The sequence below is a fragment of the Dermochelys coriacea genome, chromosome 1, assembly GCF_009764565.3.
Source record: "Dermochelys coriacea isolate rDerCor1 chromosome 1, rDerCor1.pri.v4, whole genome shotgun sequence".
NCBI lineage: Eukaryota > Metazoa > Chordata > Testudines > Dermochelyidae > Dermochelys > Dermochelys coriacea.
Genome location: NC_050068.2, coordinates 195,354,522 through 195,382,256, shown reverse-complemented (window position 1 = coordinate 195,382,256; position 27,735 = coordinate 195,354,522). Strand labels below are relative to the sequence as shown.

General features: G+C 43.7%; 1 long non-coding RNA gene across 1 annotated transcript; it reads right to left on the bottom strand.

Annotated features, from left to right (window-relative positions):
- Positions 1-12,571: 12,571 nt before the first annotated feature.
- On the bottom strand, positions 12,572-23,047 carry LOC119844024. Its single transcript, XR_006279960.1, has 2 exons — positions 22,571-23,047; positions 12,572-13,501 (listed from the first exon to the last, which is right to left on the bottom strand). It is a non-coding gene; the product is annotated as an uncharacterized LOC119844024 (long non-coding RNA).
- Positions 23,048-27,735: the final 4,688 nt, after the last annotated feature.

Sequence of the window (27,735 nt, the reverse complement as noted above, 5' to 3'; positions counted from 1 at the left end):
AAATGTGAACAGCTCAGCGTGAATGCCCCCCCCCACACACATGGCTAAAAGGGGGGATGATTTCTTTTCAGCCAAAGGCAAACAACCCAGCAGGAATGGCCACTTTGAATGTCCCTTTAATAATGTCCCTGGAGGATTTTCTCTCCATCCTCAGACATGTTAACAGACTTTTCCAGTAGCTGTACTGGCTGTGAATACATCCCAAGTCTTCGGGAAAAATTAATTATTAAACATGCTTGCTTTTAAACCATGTGTTATATTTACAAAGGTACACTCACCAGAGGTGACTTCTCTGGCTTCATGATCTGGGAGCCTGCCTTGGGAGGGTTGGGAGGGTATTGTCTCCAGGGTGATAAACAGTTCCTGGCTGTTGGGGAGAATGGTTTCTCCACTTGCCTGTTGTGCGCTATTCTTCTCATCTTCCTCATCCCCAAAGTCCTCATCCCTGTTGCATGAGACTCCCCCCTTGCAGGTGTCCTCAAACAGGGGTGGGGAAGTGGGAAGGGCACCCCCTAGAATTGCATGCAGCTCATCATAGAAGCGGCATGTCTGGGGTTCTGACCCGGAGCAGCCGTTTGCCTTTTTGTTTTTTTGGTAGGCTTGCTTCAGCTCCTTAATTTTCACGCAGCACTGCTGAGGGTCCCTGTTATAGCCTCTGTCCTTATAGCCATCATGCCCTTGGACATTTTTTCAAATATTTTGGCATTTCGTCTTTTGGAACGGAGTTCTGATAGCACAGATTCGTCTCCCCATACAGTGATCAGATCCCGTACCTCCCATTTGGTCCATGCTGGAGCTCTTTTGCGATTCTGGGACTGCATGATCACCTGTGCTGATGAGCTCTGCATGTCACCTCTGCTCATGAGCTCGCCACACTGGCCAAACAGGAAATTAAATTCAGAAGTTCCCAGTGCTTTTCCTGTGTACCTGGCTAGTGCATTTGAGTTGAAAGTGCTGTCGAGAGCGGTCATAATGGAGCACTCTGGGATAGCTCCTGGAGGCCAATACCACCAAATTGCGTCCACACCACCCCAAATTCGACCAGGAGATGTTGATTTCAGAGCTAATCCCCTCATTGGGAAGGAGTACAGAAATAGATTTTAAGAGCCCTCTAAGTCGACAAAAATGGCTTTGTTGTGTGGACGAGTGCAGGGTTAAATGGATCTAACGCTGCTAAATTCGACCGAAACTCATAGTGTAGAACAGGGCTGAAGCTGAAGCTTCAGCAGTTTAGCCTGGAGAACCACCCTTTCTATGACCTGACTAGGGCTCACCATCACTGTTGCCAACTTTCATGTGGTAAATAAGCATCCTGAATTTCACAATAATCCAAAAATCAAGCTAATCCCATTTCAAAACAAGGCCAAAACAAGCCAATCACTAAGAACCCCAACACTCTATGTGACTAGATTCCCCCCGGTGTGCAGTCTGGGACTGTGGGGGGCCCGTTGTGCACCCCTGACACTTTCCCTCGCCCTTGCCCGCCCCTTACTCTTGCTTGCTGGGAGCCGATTTAAAAAAAAAAAAAGCAAGCAACAAGCTAAAAACCAAAAACTAGCCAAAAAGCAACGCACTAGCCAATTAAGCCAAAAACAAGCCCAATTTCTTCCTTTTTTTCCGCAGCTTTGGCATGTCTGCTCACCATCCCTGATGGAGATGAACAACTGATGGACACTGATATTTTGTCCATGAAGCATATCTTTGTGGGAGGTGATGTCTCTACATCGCAAAGAGCCAGCAGCAGATGCACTACGCATGTCCAGGAATGGGCAAATAAGTCTGTAATGAAGGGTAAGTAAAACCATTGTTACATATAGAAAACCCTGAACATCGGAGGGGATTGAATTTGGGTCCTCCACAACCCAGAGCACAAGTCCCTGTCACTGAAACTAAAGTCACTGATCTGACCTTTGCCATCTTTGTTGTTACTCCACTTTTCAGAACATGTGTTTGTTTGGGACTGAACTGGAGATACCAGAGCTAGATACTGAAGACCTTATTCAAAGTTATCTGACTGCAGTCAGTGGAGGTTCTGTCTGAATAAGGTCTGCAAGAAAGGTCCCCACCATGTTTGGGTGATATTGCCCAACAATAACCTTGTGGGCTGAACTGTGCCCTCATGTAACAAGGTGCTGCAGGACCCTCTTGGCTTCTGCCCCTATTGGGCTGATAAAGTCACTCAGAGACCATGGGTTCAGTAACCACTGGTGCAGTTCGTTTACAGGTTGTGCTCCCACCACCTTTTCACCATACAAATAGCACCTTTACCATCTGCAGGCCGGACGGGGGGGGGTTACCTCCCTTCTTCTACTCCCTGCTTTTTCCCTTTCTTCCTACTCTGCCTCAGTTTCATGCCCCTGGCGCTTTTATACAGCCCCAGCCTAATTTGGCAGCAGCTGCCTCTGCTTCCCCAGTTAGGGCCAGCTGCTCTAACCAGCTCCAATTCACCTCCCTTAATAGCAGCTGGAGTGACAGAGGGCTGACTTAACAGTGCCTGCTCAGCACTCCCTCACACCTCAGTACACAATTCCTCCGACCAGGGTAGATGCAAGGGTATTTAACTTTGGAAAGAGGTGGTGTCTAAAGCTATTAACTTTTGAGATGGCTGAGTGGAAGGTGCTAGAGATCTGTAGATACTAACTCATGATCCCTCCCTCTGGAATAGATCGGTGTTTTCCCACTATTTGGGAGTAATAGGGAAAGTGATTGGGTACAAGAACAGATACTACATCATTGACAAACAGGAACAAATCTCGTTACTGGTCACCAGTCCAGCTCCGATCCACTTCAGGAGCCATAGAACCCAGGGCACCTCACTTTCACACCTAGGCCTTACGTCACAAGGCCTCCCATTCAGAAGACCATAGGAAGCACTGTCTTCAGAGATCCCCCACCCCATCTCCATTCCTACTGCCAGAGCCCATTGCAAGTGAATAAGCAGGGAACTTCTCTGAGAGAATTCTAGCATCTGCACAGTCTGGTTTCACTGTAAGGCTTCTGGGAGCCATGTAAAGAGTGTTCCATTGAAGAGCTTTTCCTTCTCTAACAAAGTGGTTCTGTTCTCCCAGGGTCTCCTTGCAGAATATGACAGAGCAGTTTAGTGATGGGCTAGAGGATTCATGATAGTGGTGGTAGCAGCTGCAGTTCCTGGATTCACCCTGGACTAAACTCTGCACCCCTGACAACTCATGGTAGCTCTCAATGGAAGTTCTGCTTGTGTAATTAATTACTGGTGCCTGTGTACATAAACAGAAGACTTAGATATTTGCACGAGGCCAACCCATAACAATCATAGCTACATTCAGAGAAGTGAAGAATATAAGTGAAAGGGCAAAGCTGGGGCATCTGTTGAGCTGATGTACTCAAGCCAGCAGAGCCAGGAGAGAGAAGAAGGAAAATTCTCTAAGGTGGCTAGCAGCAGCACTGAGAAGATGCCTGAGATTAGAAATAAATATGAAATTAATACCAAGGGCTTTTCCTGTGTAATAAATCTTCAAATATCCTCCTATAAATTCAGAAAGGGTCTACAACTGTAACCAGTCACTCTAGGAGCTTGACGACTCAGATTCAATCCCTAAGCACACACTTCTACCACTTGAGTTCTACAAAATTCCTGAGGTGGTAGCAGTGGTTGGCTCTTATCCCCTTTGCAAACTATCTGCCATGGACAAGTAACTGTCCAGGTACCTAAGGAAAGAGAGAAGCATGAGAGTCACCTTCCAGAGTTGCTTCCTAATGCTGCCCTGGTTGGGATGCATATCAGGAAATTGCGGATGGGGAAGGAGCCACATACCTCTAATTCTGGATCCTGAGGCCCCAGAGAACTCTATTCCAGACCCTACAGCTTACTCAGGAGCCAGACTGCACTGGCTTTCTGCCGCCCACCTGCGGCAGATAGAAGAAATTGTTTGCAGCCATGTCAAGAGCCACCTCCTGAAACACTCGCCTGTAGGTCACTGATGCATTCACAGAGCCCAGGCTGAAAATCAGGCATTTGTGCGGGCTCTGGGAGGCTGGAAGATATAGATCTGCAATAGCTCTTCCTGGGCAGCTGCTGAGGAGGCACCCCCTCTACTCCCCTTACTAGTCTCCAGCCACAGGGAGCAGCAGAGTGGGAAGAGGCAGAGCTAAATGGGGAACAAGCAGCCCTTCCATAACTTTCCCCCTCCATTCATCCCTAGCTCTTTCCTGCCACAAGTCAGACCCCAGGTTCTACGAAGCTGCCTCTGTCTCTCTCACTGTCCTGCTGTGAGTGAGGGAAGAAATGAGCCCCTGGCTTCCCCCCCAACAGGCCTGGGGAATCTTCTAAGAGCAGTCAGTTTATAGTTTTTATGCCTATTTACAAACTCATCATTTTGCAGTCTTGGAAGAAACTGCACAATCCTTGGCAGCTCTGTGTTTGGAGGAACACTAATTCCCACATGTGTTTCCGACAGGCAATCCTCAGGATCTTGTGTTAATTTAGAGGGAATAAACTGGCCCAGGAAGGTAGTGTTAACACGACCCTATCACTGTGCAACACTAAGCAGTTAAAGATGATTTGGGGTGTTTAGCACAAAAACCTTGGCCTGTTTAGTGCCACAGCCAACACCCATTAATGATTTTTAACTTTTTATTAAAGATATACAAAAGGCAAAATAGCTAAGCATTTGAAATGTAAAGTATGGACTAAGGCTTTTAGTTTAACAATACTGCTTGTTCCTGTTCCCTTTAGTTGCAGAGAGTTTATAAGGACAAACCCCTGTTTGACAGTATTAAAGATAGTAGTAACTGTCCTTGTTTGTGAAGGGCAGAGGAAAGAAAAAGTTAATTGAGATGGACTGAAGCTGATGCTGCTTTTAAAGTCCAATCCTGCTTCGTTTAAAACAACTCACACATGGAAACAGAAAAGAACAGCAAAGATTAAAAAAAAGAAAAGAAAAAAGAAGAAGCTTCTGGCTCTCATGCAGATGCTTACTTGCAACCTCATTGTTAGAGAAACACAGGAACAGCATACAGTCTTAGCAGCCATTCCAAGACCTGGCAAACTTGTACCATTATTGAGATGTTATAAACAGGGCCCTCCTAGGGTGACCAGATGTCCTAATTTTATAGGGACAGTCCCTATTTTGGGGTCTTTTTCTTATATAAGCTCCTATTAACCCCCACCCCCATCCCGATTTTTCACATTTGCTGTCTGGTCACCCTAGGCCCTATCCAAATTCATGGCCATGAAAAATGTGTCACAGACCATGAAATATGGTCTCCCCCTATGAAATATGGTCTTTTGTGTGCTTTTATCCTATACAATGCAGATTTCAAGGGGTAGACCAGCATTTCTCAAACTGGGGGTCCTGACCCAAAAGGTAGCTGCAGGGGGGTTGCAAGATTATCTTGGGGGGGGGTCACAGTATTGCCACCCTGACTTCTGTGCTGCCTTCAGAGCTGGGTGTCTGGAGAGCAGCGGCTGTTGGCCAGGTGCCCAACTCTGAAGGCAGGGCCCCACCAGCAGCCGTGTAGAAGTTAAAGGCAATACCATATCATGCCTTCCTTACTTCTGCGCTGCTGCTGACAGCAGCTCTGCCTTCAGAGCTGAGTTCCCTGCCAGCAGCCACCACTCTCTGGCTGCCCAGAACTGAAGGCACCGCCACCGCCTGCAGCACCACAGAAGTAAGGGTAGCAGTATCACAACCCCACCTACAATTACTTTGCGACTCCAGCCAAATCCTTGTTGGGTGAGGACCCCTACAATTACAACACCATGAAATTTCAGATTTAAATAGCTAAAATCATGAAATTTATTATTTTTAAATGCTCTGAACGTGAAATTGACCAAAATGGACTGTGAATTTGGTAGGGCCCTAGTTATAAGAAGAGTTGTCCCTAGACCAAGTGGCACCCCAGCAGATGAGCATCTTCAGCACTCACCCCCTTCCATTTGTTAAACTTTTGAATAGAGAGATTGAGTGACTGTTGGGCTGGTTGTGTTAGGGCGCTGACACCTGGTCAGCACAAGCAAGACCCACAGTGCTGGCGACAGATGATGACACGGTGACTCTCAGTCCTGGGTACCTTGAGAAGTGTCACTGAGAGCATGCTGCACACTCATATTGCTGCAGCTCAAGAGACATTGTCTCCCTCCCCCTACACGTTCCAACGGAGTGAAGAATCTGATCCTCCCTGGCTTGCAGATAACCCAGCCTTCAGTAACACAGCTTTGCACTCAATGGAATGTTGTGGTGTGCTGTACCTGTCATGCAAGATACTCAACATCAGAAGGGATGCAACACAGCTGTTAGCACTGCTTGTGCTGATGAACTGGCATTACTATTTCTTAATCCCTTTCAGAGTGAGCTCTGAATGTGCTAACACCTCCTTCCCCACCTAGGACCATGGCTCAGGTGAATTCCCAGGGATTGGGTTCCTCCACCACAGACCAGGGAGTGGAGTTGAGATGCTCCATGGGTGCTATGGAGGGCTGTAGTGGGAGAAGGGACTGAACCAATGGGATGTATGTGTCTCAGAAGGAGGGGAGCCTAATCTTCTTGGGATGGAGACTGCGTGGAGCAGCCTGAAGGGCATTAAACTAATGGTGAAAAGGGAGGGTGCTACGCTGTGAGGTTCACACTCAAAGTGTCATGAGCATGTTGAAGGGAGGTGGTAAAGAATGAAGTGAAGAAATGGAATTGCTTTCACACTAATGCTAGGAGTGTGGGTAATCAGCAAGAGGAATTGGAAACTCTCATTGATGAGAGGAAATTTGACATAACTGGCATTGCTGACACACTTGGTGAGACAATTCATGTGACTAGAATGATAAAATTGCTGGTTACAACCCATTTAGGGAAGACAGAGTGAGTGAAAGGGGGGAGGGTGGCACTTGACACTAAAGCCACCATTACCTGTTTTAGAGGCATCAGTAATTCAGAACTGCAAGCTCTTCAATACCTGTGGATCAATGTACTAGCTAACAAAGCCCAGAGGGGAACTGGTGGCAGTCAGTTACAGACCACTGAACCAGACAGCAAGCTGAGTTGCTTCTTAAGCTCCTGCCTGTAATGTGTGGAAAGAAAACTGTGTTATCCATGGGGCCTTCAGTTTGTGAGCTATATACAGGAGGGCTCATACTGCCAGTAGTAAAATGTCATTGTAGTGTCTAAAAATTATAGATACTTTTCTAACACAAAAGATATTGCACCCAACAGGAGGTTGAGAAACATTGCAAATGACATTGCTTGGAAGGGGAAGAAAAAAGATGGAGACGTGAATGAAAATTGTGAGTTTACGAAGTTTGTTAGAAGGGCAAAAGGCCACATTCTCTAATCAAGAGTGAGGACAACTTTGGTTAAAACCTGTCCTGGGTAAGTGGGGAAGAAACAACTGCATTTCTTGCACACCCACTACTGGGAGGGAGGATAGGGAATAGCAATATGGGACAAGCACATCATATGGCTTCCAGAACAGCAAAGAGATGCTCTTGGATCAATGGGACCTGAGACCAATTTTCTACAGGTCATCAGGCCTTGTGCAGTGCCCAGTTAATAGTAACTATTAGACACTGACTCCTGTCATGTGATAAGGGTATGTGCCTTTGTAGACTTGATCCAGATCATGTGATAGTCCATGATACAGACAGTCCAGGAAACATGTATGTATACAAGAGACCAGACTAGAGGATCTGGTGATTCCTTCTGGCCTTACACTCTAAGACTTTGTGCACATGATGTCAGTAAGACCCTGTTTTCAGTTGCTTACAACTGTCAAGATTTAACTGAAATTTTCCAGGATTGGCATCTGCATCTGGTTTCATGCTGTTGTTTAATATTTTAGCCAAAATGGTTCAGCTGTTACCAAGACTGAAGTCATTGTTTGTACCATGTTAAAAAATTTTGGTGACCTTTTATTTGAAAAGCTCTAGTAACCCCTTGTTTTGGACCAGGGACTTGAAATTTGGCAGTGGAGTGATATTTGTGTCAGGGACGTTCTAACCCCATGATATGGCCAAGTTAAAAGCCTTTAAAAAATAGCAGTTTGCACATGCCTGATAGAGACTTAAGGGAATTTAGCTGCTAAACTCTAAGAAGATTCCATCTGCTCAGAGCAGGACTTTCTCTGCAATTGGACCTCTGGGTTATTGTGGGCTGCGCTGTGTCCATGCACCAGAAATGAGAGCAGGGAGTCTGTCTCTTCTGTGCTCTCAATTGCCGCACTTGATGGGGTCCAACAGTGTGGAGGAGAAAGCTCCCCAATACTAATGCAGAGGGGACAAGAGACAGTCTGTACAGGAGGGAAAGTGAGGGAGAGTTGACTGGAACAAAAAGCCTTAAGGAAAGGATAGAGTGGACACTGGGACCGGAGGCTAATGAGCGAGGGGGAACTCGAGGACTATTTGGACAAGTAGACTGTGGGGGTGGGGAAAAGACTAGGGTTGAGAACTGGGGGTGAGGGTGTAGGGTGGAGAAAGAGGTGAGGGGGATGGGAGACAGATCTGATGAGGAGTTAGGATGCAGGAGGAAGAACTGTAAATGGCTGAGCACAGAGACTGGGATAAAGAGTCTTGGGTGTGGGGGATGAGTGTGGGGACAGAAAGATCAGAGGAGGAAATGGGATAGGGTGCTGGAACTGGCTGGGCATCCATCCTGTGCACTTAGCAAGGCAGGAGTCCTGTGGAAAATATAGTCAGTGATTTGTAATTAGACCATATCACAATGCATACACACACAGGGACTACATTAAGGTTGCATAGGCAACCTTAATTCTGGCATTTCCAACTTTTGAGAATTTTACTTTGCAACCTTAATAATGTTCTTTTAGTGTGTTTTTGTGTGTAACTATATATATTAAGCAAGCATTTTTCTGTGTTACAATTCCAACATTTGTTAACCTGTCATATATGTTCCTGTTATTATTTTCTGGGGAGGCTGGGGGCAGTGGTGGGTCTGTAAAAGAGTAGACTCATGATAAGTGTGCCCCCTCATGACTGAGCTCTTTCTTCTCTAGCACCGTCTGCCAATAGTCAGTCTACTCCTACAGTGGAATCTTCTCCCTGCCCAGCCCTCAGGCCAGGTTGCATTTTGGTTCCACCGCCAACAAATAATAATCCTACTCCTTATATCTGGTCTTTAGCCCTCATCTCTGGGCCCCATATGCCCTACACCCCTTTTCCCAGGGCTTTCAGTCACCTTTATCCCCTACTCAGGGGCCTCACCCCACCTTCCCCACTGGCAGGTAAAGGAACCTAGGCCCTCCCATTACATTGGATTCCGGTCCAGAGACCTACCAGCACAAAGTCTGTTAAATCAGACTCCTTACTGTTGCCTCCATTCTTCAGGCCTCTTCCCCAGCCCCGTTTTTGAGCTCTTTGTAACAAGCAGCACCTCCTACAGTTTGGCCCCAGATAGCTAGTTCCTGCCCTTGTGTCAGGATCAGCCACAACAGCTTGCTCAAATCGTGTGTCTTGCAGATATCTTCTTTCATCCCCCATCTCCTCACCCTTCAGGAATGTTCCTGTTCTCCATAGGTCACCTTACCCCTAAGAGACTAACTACAGAGTTCTTCCCTCTCCCTACAGCACCCTTCTTCTTGGGTTTGAGATTGGTTATGGCTTAAAGTCTGTCATCTTTCTCAGTATTCTTAAAGAACTGCAGAATAGCTTTTTTAATTAGGTCCCATTTTCCTGTATTTTGGAGAAGTATTACTAAGAAAATGTTCAGTCTGAGGCTTCTGAGTTTTCCGTATAAATACCTCCTTTCACTGGTACAGTGTTTACAATCTCATAAGATATGATTGATCATTTCCTGGACTGTACATGTTTATTAGAACTAGATTACTATTTATCCACAATGACCTGTTAAAATTCTGAATAGAGCCATTCTGATCTTCCTCTCATGCCCTTGACTTATAACGTTTTCAGCTATTGAGCATACTTCACAGAATTATTTCCCCTTCAATTTATGTATAGCACCCTTCTGCTCCAGACTTCCTCTCTGTATAGTGCCACCCAGCTCCACCCCAGCTGGGCTTCATCTTTGATTTGGCTTCAGACTTTGACTCCCTCAGGGAACAGATGGCCAGGATCCCCTGGGGGACTAACATGAAAGGGAAGGGAGTCCAGGAGAGCTGGCTGTATTTCAAGGAATCCCTGTTGAGGTTACAGGGACAAACCATCCCGATGAGTCGAAAGAATAGTAAATATGGCAGGCGACCAGCTTGGCTTAATGGTGAAATCCTAGCGGATCTTAAACATAAAAAAGAAGCTTACAAGAAGTGGAAGGTTGGACATATGACCAGGGAAGAGTATAAAAATATTGCTCGGGCATGTAGGAAAGATATCAGGAGGGCCAAATCGCACCTGGAGCTGCAGCTAGCAAGAGATGTCAAGAGTAACAAGAAGGGTTTCTTCAGGTATGTTGGCAACAAGAAGAAAGCCAAGGAAGGTGTGGGCCCCTTACTGAATGAGGGAGGCAAGCTAGTGACAGAGGATGTGGAAAAAGCTAATGTACTCAATGCTTTTTTTGCCTCTGTTTTCACTAACAAGGTCAGCTCCCAGACTGCTGTGCTGGGCAACACAAAATGGGGAAGAGATGGCCAGCCCTCTGTAGAGATAGAGGTGGTTAGGGACTATTTAGAAAAGCTGGACGTGCACAAGTCCATGGGGCCGGACGAATTGCATCCGAGAGTGCTGAAGGAATTGGCGGCTGTGATTGCAGAGCCCTTGGCCATTATCTTTGAAAACTCGTGGCGAACGGGGGAAGTCCCGGATGACTGGAAAAAGGCTAATGTAGTGCCCATCTTTAAAAAAGGGAAGAAGGAGGATCCTGGGAACTACAGGCCGGTCAGCCTCACCTCAGTCCCTGGAAAAATCATGGAGCAGGTCCTCAAAGAATCAATCCTGAAGCACTTAGAGGAGAGGAAAGTGATCAGGAACAGTCAGCATGGATTCACCAAGGGAAGGTCATGCCTGACTAATCTAATCGCCTTTTATGATGAGATTACTGGTTCTGTGGATGAAGGGAAAGCAGTGGATGTATTGTTTCTTGACTTTAGCAAAGCTTTTGACACGGTCTCCCACAGCATTCTTGTCAGCAAGTTAAGGAAGTATGGGCTGGATGAATGCACTATAAGGTGGGTAGAAAGCTGGCTAGATTGTCGGGCTCAACGGGTAGTGATCAATGGCTCCATGTCTAGTTGGCAGCCGGTGTCAAGTGGAGTGCCCCAGGGGTCGGTCCTGGGGCCCGTTTTGTTCAATATCTTCATAAATGATCTGGAGGATGGTGTGGATTGCACTCTCAGCAAATTTGCGGATGATACTAAACTGGGAGGAGTGGTAGATACGCTGGAGGGGAGGGATAGGATACAGAAGGACCTAGACAAATTGGAAGATTGGGCCAAAAGAAATCTAATGAGGTTCAATAAGGATAAGTGCAGGGTCCTGCACTTAGGATGGAAGAATCCAATGCACCGCTACAGACTAGGGACCGAATGGCTCGGCAGCAGTTCTGCGGAAAAGGACCTAGGGGTGACAGTGGACGAGAAGCTGGATATGAGTCAGCAGTGTGCCCTTGTTGCCAAGAAGGCCAATGGCATTTTGGGATGTATAAGTAGGGGCATAGCGAGCAGATCGAGGGACGTGATCGTTCCCCTCTATTCGACACTGGTGAGGCCTCATCTGGAGTACTGTGTCCAGTTTTGGGCCCCACACTACAAGAAGGATGTGGATAAATTGGAAAGAGTACAACGAAGGGCAACAAAAATGATTAGGGGTCTAGAGCACATGACTTATGAGGAGAGGCTGAGGGAGCTGGGATTGTTTAGTCTGCAGAAGAGAAGAATGAGGGGGGATTTGATAGCTGCTTTCAACTACCTGAAAGGGGGTTTCAAAGAGGATGGCTCTAGACTGTTCTCAATGGTAGCAGATGACAGAACGAGGAGTAATGGTCTCAAGTTGCAATGGGGGAGGTTTAGATTGGATATTAGGAAAAACTTTTTCACTAAGAGGGTGGTGAAACACTGGAATGCGTTACCTAGGGAGGTGGTAGAATCTCCTTCCTTAGAGGTTTTTAAGGTCAGGCTTGACAAAGCCCTGGCTGGGATGATTTAACTGGGACTTGGTCCTGCTTTGAGCAGGGGGTTGGACTAGATGACCTTCTGGGGTCCCTTCCAACCCTGATATTCTATGATTCTATGATTAGGTTACTTGGCCACTAACCAGGTGTGTTAATTTATCTCAAACTCACATTAAACATTTCACCACCTGTGGGTGGGTTAGAAACCCCTCAAAGTCCAATAAGGTTGATGAATTAAGAAATAATGTACTTTACATTTCATAGCTATTGTATAACTTCGTGTTCATGCAAAGGAATCCTTCCAATGTTAACAACCTCAAATTTGTTTCTCATACAGTTTTGAGATTCCAATTTTTAATCCATAATATCAATTGCATTACAAATATATGTAAGAAATGTGCAACTAGAATAAAGTACCTGATCCCATTAGTTAAGGATCAGGTCTCCATAAACAGGAAAACAAAAACAAAACCAGATACTGTATTGGGCATGGGAACAGAAAATTGGGTCATGAGTTATAGACAGGATTTTAAATAATCTGTTTTATTGGTACTGAAAACTGCAAAAATAAAAATATATTTTCCAAGAGAAAGTGTGCCATTGTTCTTAGAAGGTAAGTTTGTTTTCCCTTAAATTGAGATAAATATTTTTCTATTCTGTCCCAGTTTGGTTCAGCAGCTGCATTCAGCAGGACTTCCACCATACAAAGAGAAACAAGTATTGGTTGCTATCAGGCTAGGCTTAGCACAGGCTTTCCTCTACGATATAAACGTCATCATCCTTATTTAACTTTAAAGAAAGGAGAAACATGGCTAAGGATTTATCATCAAGCCTTGCACCAGCCTCTTTAATCCCTTTTGACCATTTTCAGCCAGGCTTCTTCCCCTTCCTGTGGATAAGCCAAAATTAAAATCCTGCTGGTCTTGCCTGTCAGTATGGCACAAGGCAAGGAAGCTGTCAACGTAGCAGGAGGGGTTACTGCTGCACTGAAGAACCATGAATCAAAAAAGTCCAACAATTAAAGGCTGCGTAAGTCTTCTTAAGATCATGGGTCCATCAGAATCTTCCAAGAAAGAATGTGGACGTCTTGGACAGCCATAGGTGTTTGCTGCTGTTAGTTACGATGCCACTGAAAACATGTTTGTGCAAGAAAAAGGAATTAAACATTTGCCTGAAAATAAAATATCTTCAAACCAAAATAAGTTTCATCTACAAGAAGGGCTTTAAAGTTCATATCTGATCACATCCAGCATGAAGAAGAGCAGATGGCGAGCCAGCACCAGAAACGGCAGCATCAATATTTTGGGATTAAGATGGCCTCTCTGCAACCATCCATGCACAGGGATTATCAGCTTTCAAGATTTTTTTTCCATCTGGGTGCTTTAATATCCATAGTTTCAGAGTGGCTATACATGACAGATGCTTCTACCCTCTTCAGGTTTCTTACTGTAATGCTACTGCAAAAAAACAAAAATAAAATAAATTATATATATAGCAAGCAATGAAGATGCCTTAAATTTTCAACATATCTCTCAAAAGCCTGGGAACATGGGCAGTGGTGGGGAGGAAAGAAACATTACTATATTACATTGGGGGAGGCAACACATAGCCACTGTAGAATGGCACAGCATTTCTGTCTCAATGTTTTAAGTGACGTTTGATCTATCGTCAATGTGAGGAAACAAAGAAAAGAAAAACATGAGAAACTCTCTCAAAATAATAAGATCAATGTGGTAACTCAAACCTCGCAAAAAACCTAACCTATGAGATCAGATCACTCAGTCATGGCACAATCCCCAATGTCACTGATCAAATACGAAATCGTTACTGTTGTGAGCAGCAGAGCTTATAGATCTTGTCATTTAAACCAAGCTGTTTATATTGTCTAGTTGTTTCTCTGAGAGAAGAGCAAATTAAAAAGGAGGGAGGGGAAGAAAAGCCTTGGAGTGACTGTTTCTTTAAAAGCACATGGCATGCCATTAGATACTATTTTCATTAATTGCCAGCTAATGCCAATAATTTTTGTAAAAATAAATAAATGAATAAAAAACTAAAAATACCCATAAAGAAGAGGTGAAGAGGAATGTTTAAACTAATTGGTGGCAATTATAGTAGTCAGCCATTTTCATGCCCACATTGCCGTTTCTCCCCATAATGTTAATTTGCCACCCAGACAATAGCAGGTGAGAAATCATGCTATCCATCATTTCAAGAATGATGCAAGTGGGTGGCAAGGTGTCTCTCTCCCCATACCATGCGGTGAAATACAGGAAAAAAAATCCCTCTCACTGTGGTATGCTTTAAACTATATGCCTGATAATCATGCCTCCTACCATCCCTCCTTGTTGCAGCTTCGTCTCTTTCATCAACAGAGCTGCAAGGCATGTCATATCCTTGTGCTTGTTCCCTTTCCTGGTGCCTTGGCTGATGAATGGCTGCTTCTCACCATTGATTTTACACAACAGCATAAAAGGTCCAGTGGAAGAAACAGGTTCACTCTACAGCTGTAAATATTTATAGTACAGTCACACCCAGAGGCCTCTGGGTCAGAACCTGGCCCCCCCTTTTAAGTTGGGCAGTAGCATACATACAAAGATTGACATGATCCCTGGGTTGCTCGTCTCCCAGTCAGACTGGAGAGATGCAACAATTCCAACCTGAGGTCCCAATGCTGATTCTGGCTGTGAGCCTTTAGTGTATGTCTTCACTACAAAGGTGTGACTGCAGAACATGTAGACATACCTGAGATATTCAAACTAGCTAGATCAAAACTAACAGCAGCAGCAAAGCCACAGCAGCACAAGCTAGCCACTCGGGTACCTACCCAGTGTCCTAGGCAGTCCTGTTCAACTCATGCTTTCACAGCTATAGGTAGCTGAGTTAGCTAGATCAGAGTTAGCTTGGGTATGTCTAGATGTGCTGCAGTCACAGCTCTGATTGCAGTGTAGACAATACCCGTGGTGTGACTTGTGTGGGGGGGTGTCCCCTTGATCCTGAGGCTACTCTGGGCTAACCTGGTTCTCAAGCAAAGGCTGTTCTAACTTGGCAACAGCTGCCAGTAGTCCAAAAGAGTCAATATAGTAGCCAGAGATCTAGTGAAGCAAGGGTAGTGCAGCCCTACCAACTTTCCCCCAGCCATATCCACACCTCACTGGCCAGAGTGAGGGAGATGGTGTATGAGCAGTTATGGCAGCTCTACATCACATGAGGATCCTGCAGTGGCAGGGCAAACCACAAATAGGACAACTTTTTGCTAGCAGAGAGGTGCACAGCTGCCCTGTCAATGAGAGAATCTAGGCCCAGGGGTATCAAGAAAGCACTTTGAGCACATTACCATAGAACTTCTAGAAACATTTTGTGGGTAATGTGTTTGTATTGTGAGAAAAGTTAGAGGCATTTGAAAAATCAGGGTTTCTAATGAACAGCTAGTTTCAACTTTATCAACTCTGGTGACTGCAACATCTTGCAATGTGGGATATATAGGGGATACAAGCCAAATGTGACATCTAAATATCTGTTAACTTTTCATACAAGAAACAGTGTCTCAATGGGCATCTTCTGATTTTTATAAACAAATAAACTTTTCCCCTTTACATTGCAGGTAGATAATAGTATTGATGTAATGTACTTAAATTTCAGTAAAGCATTTGATTTGGTACCACATTACATTTTGAATAAGAAACAAGGTTTATATAAGATGTACACTGCACACATTAAATGGCTGAAAATTAGCTAACATTTTTATCAATGACCAAGATGAAAATATAAAATCATTACTGATCATGGGGTAAGCTAGGCACAAGCAAACAATATGCTTTTTAATATGACCAAATGTAAATGTAATGCATCTAGGAACAAGGAATGCAGCCCATACTTACAGGATGTGATGGTGGGAAGTGGTGACTCTGAAAGAGACTTGCGGGCCAGGCTGGATAATCAGCTCAACATGAGCTCAAATGTTACTGTGACCAAAAAAGCTAATGTGATTGTTGGATGCACAAACAAGTGGGAGTAGAGGGGTTATCTTACCTCTGTATTTGGCACCAGTGTGACCACTACTGGAATACAGTGTCCAGTTCTGATGCCCACAATTCAAGAAGGATGTTGACAAATTTAGAGACTGTCACAGAAGAGCCACGGGAATGGTGATAGGATTGGAAAACATGCCTTATAGAGAAAGGCTCAAGCAGGTCAATATATTTATCTTATCAAAGAGAAAATTAAGGAGTGACTTGAGCACAGTCTAAGTACTTACATGGGAAACAGAAATTTCATGACAGAAGTGTCTTCAATGTAACACACAAAGGCACAATAAGATCCAATGGCTAGAAGCTGAGGCTAGACAAACAAACTAGAAATAAAGCATTTTCTTTTTATTTAAACAGTGAGGGTAATTAACCACTGGAAAAAAGTGTGCCAAGGGTTGTGGTAGATTTTCATCTCTGGCAATTTTAAATCAAGATTTGTCATTTTCCTAAAAGTTATGCTATAGTTCAAACAGGAAATAATTCAGGGAAGTCCTTTGGCCTGTATTATTCAGGGTGTCAGAGTAGGGGATCACAATAGTCCCTTCTGGTCATACAATCTATAAGTTATTTACATACATAGAGACATCTCTTGTAATAGGTTCCCCACACCGTAATCATTCTTATCCCTGCACCTACCCTGCTTACTATTAAAACTGCAGGAACAGGCAAGCTGGAGCATCAGTAGCTGTCGGAAGTGGGGGAAGTCTTAGTGGGAGAAGCAACAGCTTATGGGACACAGGGAGAACCCCCTTGGAAGAAATAGTAGCTAATAGGAAAGCTGAAAAAAACAACAAAGGCTTTCCCCCTCATCCAAATGTCCCCTTTTACTTGTCTCACTGGGAGGGGTTACTCATAGTAGTGGGGACTGGCATGCTCTCACACTAGGGTTGCCAACTTTGGTTGGACATATTCCAGAGGTTTCATCACATGATATCTTTAAATAAAGATTAATCTTTAATTCCTGGAGCCTCCAGGACAATTCTGGAAGGTTGGCAACCCTTCTTTGTAGATTACATATGAAGCAAAAAGAAAAACCAAACTTAGGGAAAAGTCCATAGAACCCATGAAAACTATATAGTTCTAGTTTTGTTTTCCTCTCCTGGGAAACATCTACTCTGTAGATTTGTTATCTATACTACAGACTAAAGAGAAGAATTTTTAATCTTATGTGCACATAACTCCCAGGAATGCCCACGGGAGGTACCATGTGCATAAGGAGAGCAAGCAAACCCCACTCTCTGTAACGTAAGGTAGCAAAATAATTCATAGTTTAAAAAATGCAAATCATTTACCTGGAAGATCAGGTTGAATCTCAGTTATTAGTGAAGCCTGGACATATGAATAGACTGTTTGCTGTAAAATTACCTAGGGAATCATCATTAGAAATTACAAGTCTGACATTATCTAGTTACTCCAGTCTTACGCCATTTCAAATCCATTGTGTTACTCCTGTGTAAGAATGGTGTAATGCAATGGTGAATCAGTCTCTATTCTATTGCTTCTACCAGGACCATCACCATAGTATCAAAGCAATTTCCAGAAGTGTAATCTATAAAACCAAATTAATTCAGCCAATTTTAAACTGATTTTTTCACCTCACCCAAAAAATACCCAAGGCATTTTTCATAACTATTGTATTATCTTTGAATTATAGATGGATAATAGACTTAAAAGCAGAAATAACTTTGACCTCTATCAGTGCAAAAAGTAAGTGCTATGAACAGATTCTCATTCACACCACATTTACACATTTCAAGCTTCTTCACACTATGCTGCAGTATAAAGGGACCTGGAAGTGGGAGTAAATTGCATTAACTAAGTTTACACCTGATGTACAGAGGCACGAGCAGAAAAGGAGAATCTGGCACAACATTGTCTCCATCTTTGATTTAAAAAGAAAGAAGAAACAAAATTTCCTGCTGGTCTGAGATGTTGCTTTGCCAAGTTTCACCTAAGAATGGAACTTGTATAGCTGCGTTATTAACACTCCTTATTAACAAGAGTTAATAATGGAATCACTGACACTGTAGGAAATGGTATAGTTACAATTAAGAATAAATGTAGCACACTCAATAAAACAAAACCTTACATTGCTTAAACAGCCTTTAACAATAACCATTGGGCATCCATTAATTAAGATTGCTTAAAGTACCTGCATAAAAGAAAGGTAAAAAAAAACGCAAAGAGCGAGTGAAGGGGTGTTCAGTGATAAACTGAAGAAGAGAAGGGGGCCATGAATGTGAAAGATCACACTTCTCTCTAAATATGCTAATAGATAAATATCAGAGAAATAGATTTTCTTCTGTTCCTTTCACAAAGGTGCAGTTTGCTTATCTGAGATCAGCTTGAGGCTGGTAAGAACATAGAGTTTAATACAAAAATCTCCCTAGGGTAGTTTGGCCATACAAGCTTTGATGCAGTTCAGTGGAAATCTGTAAATATATACTATCTGAATGCTGGGTGCAGGAAAATAATTATTCTTTACCAGTTTAACCTAATGGGAGCTACACTGCCTTATAAATTTGTTATGTAACAGGCTTAGATACCAAGGTTTTACAGCCTTATATTTTACTGGGTGATGTCATCTTGCTCTGTGATAATAATGAAGCATCTGGGGTATCCATATGAATAAGGCAAGACCATCTTTCTTTAAGGTCTAACTATATTGAATACAATCAGCAAGCCAGCCCTAACAAAGAAGCAAACAAACCAAACAAAGTACATTCATCCCCTACAGGGTTCAGCAAATTTGTTTTCCATTTCCACCTCATATTGCTTCTCTAGCCATCACACATAAACCAGACTCAGCATTGGAGGCAAAACAACTAAGGGTATGTCTACTCTGCAACAACAACAACAAGAAAAATCGAAGGTTAAGTGAATCTTAGAGGCTGAATCTGGAGCCTGGGCTCTGAAACTCAGCGAGAGGGGAGGCAGGGTATCCACACAGCCATTCCAAACAGGGAAACCAGCTACTGTGGCTTGACATGGAGGACTGCTACTTCCCTTCTGCCAGGGAGTTTTAAAGTGCTCTCTCACCTGACAGTGTGCAGGCTGGCTGGAGAATGAGCACTGGCTCAGGTTTCCTTTTCTCCTTCCTCCCTCCCCCCAGTTCCCTCTCTTTTATTCAGTAACATTTTGAATCTGATTGCTGTTTGTGGGGGCTGACCCAAAGCCTACTGGAGACAATGGGAGTCTTCCTGTTGACTTCACTGGGTTGTGGATCAGGAACTGAGACTGTGTGGAGGAAAATTTAAAAAATGCCATTTAAAAAATAAGGCCCCTTTTCCAAAGGGGTTATATCAAGGGTGGACAAACTATGGCCCGGGGTGCCACATCCGGCCCTTCAGGCTTGCTCCACTCCACATGGCTCCACTCTGGCTCCTACATATAGCCAGGGGACTCCACATATTGCCCCCACCCCAAGTGCCACCCCTGCAGCTCCCATTGGCCAGGAACCACGAACAATGGGAGCCACAGGGGCAATGCCTGTGGACCAGGCAGCATGTAGAGCTGCCTGGACATGCTTCCGTGTAGGAGCCAGAGGGGGGAACGTGCTGCTGCTTCTAGGAGTTGCTTGAGATAAGCGCTGCCTGGAGCCTGCACTCCTGACCCCCTCCTGTGTCCCAAATCCCAGCCCTGATTCCCCTCCTGCCCTCTGAACCCCTCAGTCCCAGCACAGAGCACCCTCCTGCACCCCAACCCCTCATCCCTACCCTAGATCCTGCACCCCCAAATGGAGCACCCACCCTCCCCACACATCCCAATCCACTGCCCCAGCCCAGAGCCCCCTCCTGCATTCTGAACTCCTCATTTCTGGCTGCACTCCAGCACCCACACCCCCAGCTGGAGCCATCACCCCAACCCCCAATTTTGTGAGCATTCGTGGCCCACCATACAATTTCCATACCCAGATGTGGCCCTCAGGCCAAAAAGTTTGCCCACCCCTGGGTTATATTGTTAATGGGTGGTGCTAGGGCTCTGATCTATTGCAAAGATTATCAAAAGGGACGCAAGTGGGTGAAGGGGTGATACTGCAAGGAGTTCAGCACCCTCTGCCACTGAAGACAATGGAAGTGAAGGGTGCTCAGTGAATTGTAGGATGACCCTGTGGTTCTCAATTATCATTGAAAATTGATGGGAGTTGGGTACCTAATTTCCTCAGGGTCGAGATCCTTTGAAAATCCCAGGCTATAGTTATAGCTCTTTACACACACACACGATCCTGGCTATACACTGTGGGTTAATTTAGGGACAATACATGCTCCTTACCTTAGCGTAGGGATCCACAGTTGAACGCAACCCAGCTCATTGTCCGCAGTTGATTCAGCCAATGAATGTGGCCACCTGGTTGGCTGAAGACTCCTATAGGCACATTCTTAAATCCTGCAGCAGGCCTGGGTCCCTTGCTACTTAATAGCATTCCATGCCTGCAGTTATGTTTCTGGTCCCACTGCCTGTTCTCTCCTGATCTCCTATCCCTTGCACCCAGTTTTTGATTCCTGCTCCTGCACTGGCTGATACACTGGTTCTGATCCATGGTTCCTGATTCCTGGCCTCTGACTCTAGCTTGCTCCTTGGACTTGGTAACTCTGCAGTTTGGTCTCTGGTCCCTAGGCCTGGTCACTCTTGTTCCAACTATTAGGCCGACTTCCCATCCTGACCATTAGGCAAGGCCATGCATAGCCTGGTCCATAACATTTGAGAGCTAAAGCCATGTGCTTTTTGCCCATATATCCTGTATATAGCTTCTATTTCAGAAGTTCTCAAATTTTTTTTTTCATGGCGCGAACCTCTTTTTAAGAAAGCTTTCTATGGACCTTCCCATTATGCAATCATAACTTCCCTGTAGTCACCTTTTAAAACAGAATTCACACTGTGCATTGTACTCAAGAACCTGAATGTAACAAAAAGGGGGGGGGGGACACATGAAGCTACAGTACAACAGCATTTCACACCCAATAAAATCACTTAAAAACTCAAGGCATTTCATACTTTCATATACTCTACCAACATTAACTAATTAAGCCACAATTCCTGCCTGAGATAGATCTGCATTATAATTTGAGTCTTTCAGCTAAGTTAACACACTCACTATCAAAGATCAGATCAAAATTTGTGTGTACACTCAACTGTCTGTACACCAGACAGAGATCATCCATGAAAGTCATCTGTATGAAAAATACACTGCAAAACATATTTACACAACATAGGACAGGCTACACTTTTGCAGTCATGAACATCTGATGCAATATGCAGCCCGCACAAGTGTTCATCTAAATTGGCTTCATAGTAAGGTTTCTCATCCCCTGAAATACACATTAAAAAAAACAGCATTGACGGTTCAAAAGAAAGCGTACAGTGACTGGGACCCCAAAGTCCTATAAAAATAAATATCACCCGAGATAAAAAAGTTGTCATACAAGTCAATAAAGGCTCATTATGACAATAGAATTTAGTTTCAGTAGAAAAAAATTACCACATGAATATTCTAAACATCTAAAAAATGTTTATGACACAGTTGTATTACTGGAGAAATAGAATAAGTCACAGGGGGAAATGTTGGAGAGAAACAAGAGGGGAAAATTGTATTCAACATAAAAAAAAGACAAAATTTAGAGAGACTGAGTCAGCCTGGGGTAGTCCTAGGTAAATCAAAATTGCCATGGCCGCAGAACATTTTATTCAATTGCTCTTAAAAAATGTGGTTCCCTACAATATAATTTTGCATCTACCCTTACTATTAAGTAAAAACTTCATAATGTACTTTGTCTCTCTTTCACTTTACTTTCTTCACTAGAATTTATTTCTTCTCCTATTATGCCTCATCTTTTTCTGCTGTTTTTCCCCCCAGCCTATTTTCCCCTTATGATCCTTTTTCTACATTGTGGAATTGTTGCCTCTTTCCTTCCCTTCTGCTTTCTTTTCCTACCTGGTGTTCTCTCTCTTGCCTCCTTTTTAATCCTTCTCCCCTCTTCCTCTATCACACCCTTCCTCTCTTTTTTGTTCCCCATTAACAGTCTCTTTGTCCCTTTTCCTTCTTCATTTTCACACAGTCTTGCTTACCTCCTTCACCAAAAATTCTCACACCTCATCCCAGATGCCTCCCACCCTATTGCAAGTACAATCCAGGGCAAATATATACCAGACTTGTTACACAAGCTCTGTCTTAAAAACCTCACATGCTTTTTCCATTTTGATGCTCACATGGCTCTCATAACCATAGTATCTGAGCATCTGATCATCATTAATGGATTTTATCCTCACAACAACTTTGTGAAGTAGGGAAGTATTTTAGAGATGAGAAACTAATGATAGAGGGTGGACTAAGTAACTTACCCAAAGTCACACAGACAGTTTATGACTAAGCCAGGAATTGAAGCTAGCTGTCATGAATCCTAGTTCAAACCCCTTGTGATGGGGTTCTCTCACCACTACAGCGCTGCCTACTGGTTGCCTTGGGAATTAACTCTGCACCCTCTTCTGGTGGTGTCTCACCTGCCATCACCTCCGCTCCAGGACCCGCATTGCCCCACGGACCATGGCATCCTCTTCAGGACACAGCCTTGTTGTCCAGCTCTGTTCTCCCCCTTTCCACAGAAACTGCAGTCTATTGTCCAGCTACTTCCTCCAGTGGCAACTGCAGCCAATTATTTGGCCAGTTCCTCAGTGGCAAGGGGAGGAGGAACCCAGGCCTACCCACTGCTCTGGGTCCCAGCCCAGGGAACCCGTAAGTGGTAACCACTTGCTGCATCCCCTCCACCTCCTCAGTTAATTTCCCTGGATCACCTCCTTGCGGCCCCCTCAGCACCTTCTTTGCCCTTTCCTCAAGGCTTCAGCCTACCAGTCTTAGCAGCTAGCCATGAGTTTGCTCTAGCTTCCCCTGTCCCTGCTGGCAGCACTGCTCTGTCCAGGTGCTAGCACTCCTTCCTCCTGCTAGGAGCTTGATCTTCCCTCCTCAAGCTCCAGACAGCTACTGAAGCTGCTCTGCCCAGCTGCTCTTCTTATATGAGCCTGCTGGGGCCTGACTAGCTGCTCCTCTCAGCCCTTCTGTGATTGGCTGACTCTTGTACAGCCTCCCTAGGGCTCTATTAACCCCATAGAACCCAGTTTGGGGCAGGTGCCCCATCACACCCCTATGTGCTAGGGTACCCTTCCCAGGCAACCTGCCTTTCTTTTTTAGTCTTGTTGCCCCCCCTCACTCTTCAACACATACATGCAACCTCCTCTCCCTCACTGTTTTTTCCTTTACCTATTGTCCCACACACACACACATACACACACAGAATCATGGAATCATAGAAATGTAGGACTGGATGGGACTTTGATGGGTCATCTAGTCCAGTCTTCTGCATTGAGGCAAACTAAGTATTAGCTAGACCATCCCTGACAGGTGTTTGTTTAACCTGTTCTGAAAAACCTCCAATGATGGAGATTCCACAACCTCTTCAGGGAATTTGTTTCAGTTTTTAACTACCCTGACAGTTAGGAAACTTTCCTAATGTCTAACCTAAATTTCCCTTGCCTCAATTTAAGCCTATTACTGCTTGCCCTGTCCTTAGTGGTTAAGGAGAACAATTTATTACCCTCCTCTTTATAAAATATTTAAAGACTTATGTCCCCCCTCAGTTTTCTCATCTCCAGATTAATCAAACCAAGTTTTTTCAATCTTTTCTCATAGGTCATGTTTTCTCAAGCTTTCATCATTTTTGTTGTTCTCTTCCAGACTTTTTCCAATTTGTCCACATCTTTCCCAAAGTGTGGCACCCAGAACTGGACACAATACTCCAGTTGAGACCTTATTACTGCTGAGTACAGCGGAAGAATTACTTCTCATGTCTTGCTTACAACACTTTTGCTAATACTGCCTCTTGGGGAGTTAGAATGCCTGTGCTGATGAGAGAATCCCTCCCACCTACATAGGTAGTGTCTACACTGAAGTGCTGCAATGGCACAGCTGTGTTGATGTAGCATTTCAAGTGTAGACAAGCCCTTAATTTGTTAACTATAAGTACCAGATCCTTTTCTGCAGTACTCCTTCCTCAGCAGTTATTTCTCATATTGTATTTGTGCAACTGATTATTCCTTCCTAATTCTAGTACTTTGCATTTGTCCTTATTGAATTTCATCCTATTTATTTCAGATCATTTCTCCTGTTTGTCAGGATCATGTTGAATGCTAATCCTGTCCTCCAAAGTGCTTGCAACCCCTCCCAGCTTGATATCCTCCCCAGACTTTATAGTGTACTCTGTATACTATTACTCAAATAATTTATGGAGATATTTTAATGGAATCAGACCTGGGATAGATTCCTGTGGGTCCCCATGCAATCTGCCTTTCCATCTTGACTGTGAACCATTGATAACTAGTCTCTGAGTTTTCCAACCAGTTGTGCACCAACCTTATAGTAGGTTTGTCTGCCAGGGTTCCTTCCCCACTCTGAACTCTAAGGTACAGATGTGAGGACCTGCATGAAAGACCCCCTAAGTTTATTCTTACCAGCTTAGGTTTAAAATCTCCCCAAGGTACAAACTTTGCCTTGGCCTTACACAGCATGCTGCCACCACCAAGTGTTTTAAACAAAGAACAGGGAAAGAGACCACTTGGAGACATCTTTCCCCAAAATATCCCCCCAAGCCTTACACCCCCTTTTCTGGGGAAAGCTTGATAATAATCCTCACCAATTTGTACAAGTGAACACAGACCCAAACCTTTGGATCTTAAGAATAATGAAAAATCAATCAGATTCTTAAAAGAAGAATTTTAATTAAAGAAAAGGTAAAAGAATCACCTCTGTAAAATCAGGATGGTAAATACCTTACAGGGTATTCAGATTCAAAACACAGATGATCCCCCTCTGGGCAAAACCTTAAAGTTACAGAAAACAGGAATAAATCTTCCTCTTAACACAGGGAAAATTCACATAAAACAAAAGATAAACTAATCTGCCTTGCCTGGCTTACCTATATTAGTTGCAATATTGGAGACTTGGATTAGGATGGGTTGGAGAAGATGGATTTCTGTCTGGCCTCTCTCAGTCCCAAGAGAGAACCACCACATAAACAAAGAGTGCAACAAAAGCCTTTTGCCCCCACCCAAGATTTGAAAATATCTTGTTTCCTTATTGGTCCTTTGGGTCAGGGGCCAGCCAGGTTAGCTGAGCTTCTTAACCCTTTACAGATAACAGGATGTTGCCTCTGGCCAGGAGGAATTTTATAGCACTGTATACCGAAAGGTGGTTACCCTTCCCTTTATATTTATGACAGTCTAGGTTATATTTCCTTAGTTTGCTTATGAAAAGGTCATGTGAGACAGTATCAAAAGCCTTATTGAAGTCAAGATATATCACATCTACCACTTTCCCCCTATCCATAAGGCTTATTATCCATCAAAGAAGGATATTTGATTAGTTTGACATGACTTGTTATGGATAGATCCATGTTGACTATTACTTGTCACCTTTTCTCCTAGGTGCTTACAAACTGATTGCTTGATTATTTGCTCCATTATCTTTCTAGGTCCTGAAATTAAGCTGACTGGTCTATAATTCCCTGAGTTGTCTTTATTCCCCTTTTCATAGATAGGTAGCCTATTTTCCCTTCTACAGTCCTCTGGGATCTCTCTCATCCTCCACAAATTCTCAAAAATAATCACTAATGGCTCAGAGATCTTTTCAGCCATTTCCTTAAGTATTCCTGGAGGTATTTCAACAGTCCCTGGTGACTTAAAACACCTAACCCATCAAAGTAATTCTCAACTTGTTCTTTCCCTATGTTAGTTTGTGTTCTCTTTACCCTCCACCCCCATGCACACTTTCTGGGCAGGTATACATTATAAACTTGCATTGGTGCAGCTGCAATGATACAGCTGTGGTGCTGTATCGCTTCTGGTGAGGAGAGCTCTCCCAGCATCTTAATAACTCCACCTCCCCAAGATGCGGTAGATATGTCGATGGGAGTAGCTCTCCTGCCAACGTAGCACTGTCCACACTGTGGGTTAGGGCAGTTATTCCAAAGTAAGTGTAGACCTGGCCTCTGCCTCATGTTATCACTCTCTCTTTTGCTTCCCCTATTCCCCAGGAATTCTTGCTCTCCCACGTCTTTTTTTCCCCATTTTGTGTCCCCCTCCACACACTGTTCCTCTTATTCTTTCATACCTTCCGAGACTCCCTCTCATTCCCTCCTTCCCTTCCTTCCTCCTCACACCCCACCACCTGGTGCTTCCTCCTTCTCCAAGCGCCACTTCCATGTCAGAGACAGAAGCCTGTTGTGAAGCCGGAGGAGGAAGCATATGCAGAATCAATGTTTCGTTCTTGCCCTGCCTGGCTCAGAACCCCAAGAGCTGGGTGGCATCTGAGAGAGCTAAGACAGAGAGAGACAGAGAATGGTTTGGTCTAGGAGACTATGAAATAGACAGGAGCAACTACAGGAGGAGATGTTTTTAGGGAACCTTTAACCCTGAAACATAGAGCAGGCTGAGTTGAGGACACATCACCGGGGGAAAAAAAAGTTTGTGGAGGTGGGATGATATGTAGCACCTTTGAGAGATACCATTATATAATTAAAGGCTGAAGCATATAGCATGCTCACATGGGGCTAGAGTTAGGGTTGTATGTGCAAAAGAGCCAGATGTTCCTGACTCTTGAACAGAGCTAGTCAAAAACTTGGAGTTTCTATTTCACAGGAAATTCTGATATTTCAAAAAATGTATTTTCATTCCAAATCATTCAGAATTTCCTGTGAAATGGAATTCTGATGTTCTCTTCCCTTTTGGAAATGTGGATGGGAAATTTTGTCAAAGTTGAAAATAATGGTTTTTATCAGATGGAAAACTTCTGATGAAATTTTTCTTATGAGCTCTACTTTGGAGTGCACAGTACTTAATGTTTTTAATGTAGTTTCTGTATGTGTGTATTATGTACAGTATATAGAGATATAACATTTTGTACTGTTGTTCAACATGCTGTTTCTAATTGATTATATAATCTCTTGATAGCGTGTGTATGTGTATACACACACACACACCAATTACAAACAGCATGTTGAACAGCAAATACAAAATGTTATAGCTTTTTTTCCATGAAACACTTCCACTTATTCAATTTATTCAGATGCTAGCATATGCTCAGAAGCTGAATAATTTGCCTGCATACCAAACAAGAAGTAAAAGTCCAAGAAAGTGATTAAGAAGATCTCCAGATGTTTATTACATACTATTACTACCTCAACAATAAAGCCTGATTGATTGGATACAAACATGTAATCATAATTTTTTCCAAAAAAAAAAAAAAAGTACAGCTCAAAAATACTTGAAAAGTTGGCACTGTGCCAGAGCACTGACTGACCGCATAGTGTGGTACTGCCTAGCAACATTGCCTAGCAATAGTAGGCTCTCACAGAAGAGCCTATACATCAGATTGGAGTTGTTCACTGAGTGTCTGTTAGGAAAATGGTAATTATTTTCAACAGGAGGGACCCGTGTCTGTTACAATTAGGAAAAAGGCCCTTTCCCACTTACATTTCACTTCTGTAATGCTGTTAGTTGTGGGCTTTAGTTAGATGTTCAGATACAATGAGCCACATAAGAAGATAAATAATATGAGAGTATTTGCTTTTCCTTTTCCAGATTTTTTGTTTGTTTTTTCTGTTTCTGGTGTTTTGGAC